Source organism: Athene noctua, chromosome 12 (genome assembly GCF_965140245.1).
Source record: "Athene noctua chromosome 12, bAthNoc1.hap1.1, whole genome shotgun sequence".
NCBI classification, from domain to species: Eukaryota; Metazoa; Chordata; class Aves; order Strigiformes; family Strigidae; genus Athene; species Athene noctua.
In genome coordinates this window covers 17921550-17929479 of record NC_134048.1, presented here as the reverse complement: position 1 = coordinate 17929479, position 7930 = coordinate 17921550, and positions in this window count along the sequence as shown.

Below are 7930 nucleotides of genomic sequence, written 5' to 3'. Positions count from 1 at the left end.
CCCTCTAGCAGCGGAATTGCAAAGATCGTCTTGCGACAAGCCCTGTGCTCCCTGCCCACACAACGTCGCAGGAGGGATGCTGCAGCCTGGGAGTCAGGCAGGAGAGGGAAGAGGCAGCCGGGACCACTGCTTTTACCCAGGGAAGGCCACAGATTCCCCGAGGGGCCAAAAGACAACCGGCAGCCCAAGTGCGTGGGCATGAAGGAGGCTCCAACCTGTGTGGTGTGACATGCCCAGGGCCACCACCTGCCAGCACTGTGGGGACATCTTGGGCATCTGGAGAATGGCTGGAGGATCCCTGCATCCCAGGTGGTGCAGCTGCTCCTGGAGTGGCATTGACCTGCCTCCATCCCAGCCTTGTCTGAGTTTGGGGGGCTCCTCCACCATGTCCCCAAGCCCCAGCATCTTTGGAGTACCAGGAGGTGCGCGGCCAGCTGGCCACACAGCTCCCCAGTGAGCACAAGGGACAGTTACAGAGAAAATCTCAATTTTTCCAAAATTACTGTAAAATGTGGGTTTCACATTAGACCACCAACAGGGAGCAAGGGCAAGATTTCTTTCCCTGCCTGTTACAGCAATTTTGGGGAGTTCCCCCCTCTTTTGGCAACAGGAATGTTTTGCTGATGCCAACACTGATGCTAACTAAAGCCAGGCAGAAAAAAAGTCCCTGGCTTCTCAGCACCAGGATCACATTTCCAGTCAGTGCTCTCTCCCATCTAGGACTTCAGCAAGGTCTTTCCAAAAGCCTCTGGTTGCCCAGCCCAGGTTAGTCTCCAAGGGGGACTGCTGTCCTCTGCTAACAGGGGACATCTCTGGGTTTGCCCAGGACCACCACAGCACAGGATGGGACTTTGTCACCCTCTTGTGGCTTACGAGGGCTGGCAGGCTTGCTGTGGCTTTGAGGTGGCCACATCCAGGACCCCTGCTCCAGGGAAGGCAGGGGAGTGACTTCAGCCTGCTCCTTGCTCCAGCATCCTTGCTTTGGCTTTTTGCTCCCAGGAGCTTCAGGGAAGCTCTTCACCCCCTGAGGATCGGCTCTCTCAGCTCTCCTGCCCTATGGGACACGCGTCTTGAGAGCAATTCCTTGCCCATCCGGATAAATATCGACCAAGGAAGAGCTTCCCTCGACTGGGACAGCCCTGCTCCCCCCACGCTCCCGGCAAGCCACAGAAAGCGTCTGCGAGTCATTCAGATTGGGTTGCTTTAAGGCACTCCTTCCTTCCCAGTTTAGGTGGCTGGAAATCTCCTACCCAATTCCCAACCCACCCAAATCTCAGCTAGGAAATCAGGCCACACCAGCCTCTAAGACAGAAGGAGATTCATTCAGCTTTATCTGAAAGCCATTTCAAGTATGTCCAGATTCCTAATGAAACTTGGATAAAACCCCAGAGATTAATAACAGTGCAGGGCTTTTTTGGATAATGGGTTTTTTCTGTTTCCAAGGGAAACATATATATGTGCTTTGGTGGAATCTCTCCGTACATTTTTTTGGCAGAAAAGCCAAAATAAATCCCTTTACTGCAATAACCCTCGAGCAAGATAAGGCAAGAATCTGCTTGCAATTCCTGTGTATTGTTGTCGTATGCAGATAAACGGGCATCTCTGGCCGTGCTATCTCCTCAGGGAGGGCAGGGACTAATTTTGTTCCAGGATCCCATCTCTGCTGTCCACATTGGCACAAGTCCAAGCCTGGTCCTCTCCCATGTTACTTCTACACAAGCACATGTGCACGTGTTGTTCCTGCATGAAACTTGAGCTTTTCTGGTACTTCAGAGTCACATCAATCTAGAGAATGTAGCTGGAGCCAGCGTAGGGCTGAGTCCCACCCGAGCAGAGGCAGAAAGCTCCACAGCCCACCTGGGAAGCCCAGGAGGTGACAGGTTTTGGTACCAGGAGCACAAGCTTTCTGTCCTGTCCACTCCCTTGTCTGGCAGGAGCCGGCAGAGTGGTCAGGCAATGGCTTGAGGGTGCTTCACTGAGTGACCACTCTGAGAAGGACCTCCTTGTGCTGGAAGGAGTGGGGCAACACCCACTGGTCTGCTTGAGTGGGCTCCCACACCTCACACTTGTACCACCTCACAGAAAAATCCCCCATCATGAGAGGGAAAGCCACCTTGAAATGGACCCAGAGGGAGAGATGTCACTGCAGGCACCAGCAGGCATCTGCCTGCACTGGGCGAACCACCTCCCTTGATGCAGCTGCCTGTCCCGGGCAGGGCCAGGGCATTCGGTCTGCAGCTGCCTCGTGCTTTTGGAGGACAAGGATGCTGTAAGCAGGACCATCACCCCAGCCTCGTCTGCTCACGCTGCGAGCATCAGGAAGGGCTGGCACCACTGCAGCATGAGTCAAGGCTCGTGTTGGATACTCACTCGAGTATCCCCTGCCTTCAGACTGCACCCCGCCAAACAAGAGTAGACCCTTGCAGGGTCTCATGTCCTTTGCAGGGTCTACCCTCAACCCACAGCCTCTTGGACAAGGGGTGCAGGTCACAGCGAAGCTCTTCTCTTCACAACCCTCCTCCTTCTGAGGCAAAACACCTAACGAACGGGCCCTCAGGGACTGCCCAGAGCACTAACGCATCTGGCGTCTGTCCACTCCCCTCGCTTAACCACTGTGGCTTTTTCCATCTTCATAAGCAGGGAAAGCAATCACCATAACGAATGTCTCTAAAGCTCTCACCACAGCACTCAGGATGTGCTAAACGAAATAAACACACATCAAGAGCCCATTAATGGTTCTCTCCTCATGCCCAGCAGCCACGGTCAGGCACGAGGGGGACCAGGAAGGGATGCTAATGTACAAAGCAGAAACTCCCGGAAAGAGAGGGCTGAATTTTTACCTATTTTTTCTGCTTTTTTTTCCCCATTTTCAGATTGCTGCATCTCCACCATCAGCACGCGGCTGTGCCCATGCCAGGACAGCACCAGCAGAAGAGGGCAGCGGGACACGCTGCCACACAGCGATGCTCCTCATGGTGTACCCTCTCCTGGGTGACCCATTCTGCACAGCCACCCTGCCCAGCCAAGGTTTCCTCTCCTTCCCAGCCTCCCAGACACAACACAGAGTGGGATTTCAGGGAAAAACAAATGGCTGCAGGTGGTGGTTACGGCCTGGGACTGTGGGGCAGAGACCCCAGGGCTGGGGGGAAGATGCTCCTGGTTTGCGTGGGAGCACAAGCAGGAGCCTCCCAGCGTTAAGTCATAGGACACAACTATACTAGAGGGGCAGCTCACTGCTGAAGAACAAGGGGTTGTTCCTCCTCTCTCAGGCTCATATTGGGCCACTTAGCCAGGAGCAAGAGTTTTGCTCTGGTCAGAATTGAGCTGAGAAATCTCAGGATGCTGGAAAGGCAGAAGCCGTGGTGCAGGGCCGTAGCACGACCCCAGCACTAGCACTCCCCATCTCTCCCCGCTCCCTCCTTCCCCTCCTTTTTCTGCCGCAGTTTTCGACTGAAGTTAAAGCAGCAAAGGATGCCCAACGGGAGAAAAATAATACCCCAGACCTCTGGCTTCATGAATGCAAACACAGCCCCCTTCCCCTCTCCTCCCAGGTAGAGCTGCTGAAATCTGGATAAACACAGTGGAGCTGTTGTGGCTGTTGGTGTTGGCCATGCTGCACCGTGAGGCTGCCAGGCCTTTTAACAGGGATATGCTTACAAACGAGAGAGCAAGAGCCTGGGGGAAAGCAGGGCTGGGATGGGGGTTGATTAATAATTACAGCCCTTCTGCTTGCTGCACTGATGTATATTAGATCTACTACCAAAAAAATGAGAAATTAAATGGCTCAATGCTACTAGTTCTTCAGTGCCAGTGCTGAATAACTGCCACGCCAGTAGACACACAGGCAGTTAGACATAGCCAGCGATACACTTCCAATCTAGACTGTTAAAATTAAGCATATTGCAACCAAATTTTAATGTCACGTCTTCTGCTCATTGGAGTTCTCAAATCTGTTCTTTCAGCTACCAAAATTAAAAGACTGCTTTACATTTTGCAGACTTAAGGGTGACTTTTTTCCCCACAATTAATTAGTTTAAAACTAACAGGGCTGGGTTGCTATGAGTTTCAGTGATAGAGCTGGGATATGCGTATATATATTTTTTAATTTTTTTTTTTTCACTTCTGAGCTGCTCCTTTTCATCTGGCAGCAGACTGCCAGCGAGTGCATCAATATTATTTGATGCTTCCCTAATAGTTTAGGTGAAATAATCTGATCACCCTAAGCAAAGCCCCAGCAGCAAGTGGCCACACCACAGAAGCCCCCCTCAGCCTTGGCTCCATGGATCTGTCCCGGCCATGGGGCCAAGAAAGAGGCATGTGTGGGGACACAGCCCGGCTTTCCAGAAGGTCCAAGGGCTATGGTGGTGATGGGGAGGGCTGTGCTGTGCCAAGTCAGGTTCTCTCCATCCTGTTCTTCCACCTTGTGTGGAAATCCTATGAACGTAACATGGGAATTGAGTGTAATTTATAACCCCCACGCCCCCAGAGGCAGTGTGGACCAGATGTTTCAAAGCTAGCTGTTGTTTTCACCACTGGTAAAGCACTGTGGGCTCGGTTTTGCCTCCACAAGTGCGGCTGGTTAATTAATTAATGTGACTTGAACACCCAGGTCCTGGAGGGCACCTGCCACGAGGCTGGCATGGATGCCTAAATGACTCTGAGTGTATTTGCAAAATTGGAGGCAGAAAGCTGCCCAAGCGAGGCTGAGCCACAGCGGGCCATGTACACAAAACAATACCATGATTCATCTGAGATTGCCATAACCCATCTCATTTCATCAGGATGCTGTGGCATTTAAAATGGCATTTCCTCCCATCTGCTGTGCATTAGCAGACAAAGAAAAAGGAGGAGGGGGGAGAGAACAGCAAAACAAAGCGGGGAGGAAAAAACGGGATTCCTGAGTCAGACTGTTCCTAAAGCAGCTCCTTGTCCTTGCAAAGCCCAAGCCCACCCTGCTGGGCAGAGGGCACTGAAACTGGCTGTGGACAATTTTGCCTCCAGCACTGCCTGGGCCTGGCTGCAGCCCAGGATGCGATCCCTAGGCGTGGGGTGAGAGATGATCTTGGTGGTGACTCAAAGCCCCGCAGAGTGGCACCTGGCAACCCTCCCTCCGCACCCCCAGAGCTGTCAAACCAGCAAACAAATCCCCCCAAGCTAAACACTGGGGGGTGGCTTTATTCCTCCTTGGTCATTTCCTCTTCTCCATCCTTCCTCAGATTTTCTTTTGTTTCCTTCCTCCCTTTCCTGCCTCATATTCCCTTGGAAATGAGAACCCATTCTTCTGTCCCTATGTCTCCCTTCACTGCTCCCCCTCTCTGCCTGTGCTCCCACCTCCTCTCTTCACTGTCCCCTAACACCTTTAATTTCCATCTTTTTCTTGCACTCCCCCTGCCTTGACCCATCCCCACCTTCTCCCATACTCTCTTCTTCTGCTCAGCCCAGGTGGCATCCTTGGGGCGCTTTCCAGGAGGGAGAGATCTTGAAGCCCTCTTGGCAGGGCACTCAGAGCAGGGAAATTCAGCTCAGCTTCTGAACTGGGCCATGAAAATCATCCTCCTAAATGTGGCTTGCACTTTCAGCCAATGGTCTGAGTCATGAGACACACTGGAGTTACCTGGTAGGAGTAACAGGCCTGTCCCTGGCCACCCCACCCCACCCCTTGGCTGGAGGATCCTGCCCTGGAGCTGAGCAATGTGCCTGCAGCTCACACTCTGGCTGCTATTAGCAGCCATGAAATGGGTCAGGCGAGGAGCTACACCAGCTGAGAAACAGGCAGAACACCTTTTCTGTTGTCTCTGCTCCACCACCACGATGTAAAGACCAGGAGCCAGAGACAGAAACTCCCTTGGGCAAACAGCTTGTGATCCCCCAGTATCTGGGCCCCACAGGTTTTACGTACCACCCTGGCATCCCTGTGGATCACAAAGTCCCTCCTTCTGCTACCCCAAACAGACATAAGTAACCCCACATGCACCAAACAAAAAGGTCAGACCACGATGGAAGATGTGTCCCCCACTGCTACAACGCACTATACGCCAAAAACATGTGGGTGGAAAAATACATTGAATTGAAGCTTGCAGAGCAGCAAGGTGTCCTTGCAAGCCCAAGGGTCCAGCAGACATTCTTAGAGGCTGTCAGCTCCCATCGGGCACAACGGAGGAAGGACAGTGCTCTCCAGCCTGCAAGCACGCTCCCTGAACCTGGGTTTGGCCCAGACACAAGCAGTCATTCAGAACGGAATAGGTGTGGACAAGTTTGACCCCGAGCAATAACCAAAGAGCATGTGAAAGTGGCAGCGAGCAAAGCTCTCGGCTTGTACAGCTGAGGGCAGGGACAGGGCTGTGCGGTTATTAGCAGACTGAGCTGATCTGGCTACTCAATTACAGCTGTTTTATCCCCTGTCTGGATTTGAAACAGCTTCCTCCAATCTCTTCGTGACTCAGTGTCTTGGCATGGAGATTGCATACCCAAGAGGTTAGCTTTTGAAATCCACCAGGGACATTTCACCTTCCTAAAATAAAGAGTGGGCAAAATATTTTCAACCTCCCTCCAAAAAATGCACACACACAAAAAATCACTCCTTAATAAGTGTATGTTGTTGGGTCTCAGCTGGCTTTGGGCTGGGGTAGATTTTCCTATTTATAATCATGCAGCTGTTTGCCGACTGAATAGCTCTATTTATTATTTGGCATGTTTACTAACCGCCTCAAATACCTTCTCTACCTGTAATTGTGGTGCAGCGTACATATTATTTTTTTTCAGATTTCTTCATTCAAGTGGGTTGTGTTACTCCCAAGCCCCACGCTGCATTTTGCTAAGGGTATTCATGATTTGAGGCTATGAAGCTTTGGACTCAAGTGACCCTGAACTGTAGAGGACCTGTGAAGAGAAACTTGGGGGAAAAAATGGAGTAATTTTTTCAAGCCATTTGTCCATGGGCACTCAGGCCTTTAACATACTCTATCTGCCTTTCTTGAGAGCAGTCTCTCCTGAATGTGTTTCCTCCCATCTATGCTCATCTACCTTCTTCCCCTCCAAGCTCCCCCAAAGTTGGTCAAAGCCAAACTCTTTATGTTTGCCATAGTATGTGAGTTCTTAGTCATGGGAGAGGAGAGGCCTTACAACCCAACTGAGCAGAGGCTTGTTGGACTCTTGGTACCCGGACACCAGGGAAAATGAATACATCTGGTTTCCCCAAAGCACAGAGAGAACTGAGAGCTGTGGAAAAGCTGGCCATACACCTCCAACCCAGCCCAGCACACTGCCACCATGCCCTGCAGGGCTTTGCTGCCCTGTCCTGCCTGTAACTGAGGTCCACCTGTATTGTGCTCACCCCCTTTGTCTTTCTGATGGCATCTTGATGATTCACTAATCTGGTTATTTGCCATCCTCCAATCCCTCCTGCGCCAGTGCTAAACGTCGCATCGACATCCTTCAGACCAGTCTAAACAATCTAAATCTATTCCAATTCCCTGCACTACATAGGGCTCCTTTAATGGTTCCAAATTTGTTTGGAGAAGTTCTTTGCCCAGGAGGGATCCTCTGCTTCTTTCTGCCTGAGGCCAGGGCAGCTCCTCTGGTAATCACCAGATTCCTGGTAGAGGTAGGGGTAGGGTCAGAGGAGGTTTGGTATGGTGTTAAGATTTGGGATTTTTTGATGAAGAAAGCAAACAGAACAGTTCCTGGACATATAAAACCATTCCAGGCCATGTCAAATAGGTCCAAATATTTTCATCAATATATCTGCAGCAGGCAGAGGCCCATGAAGTCATCTTCCCCAGGTTCTGCCCCCGGCTGACTTTGTCCACTCAGCCCTGGTCTGCAGCCTCACGAGGAAACACCCTTCACCACTCTCTGCCCCGAGATGTTTCACCTGGCTCTTCCTCTCCAGTTAGGAGAACCAGGTCTCCAAACCAGGCCGCCAGCTGAT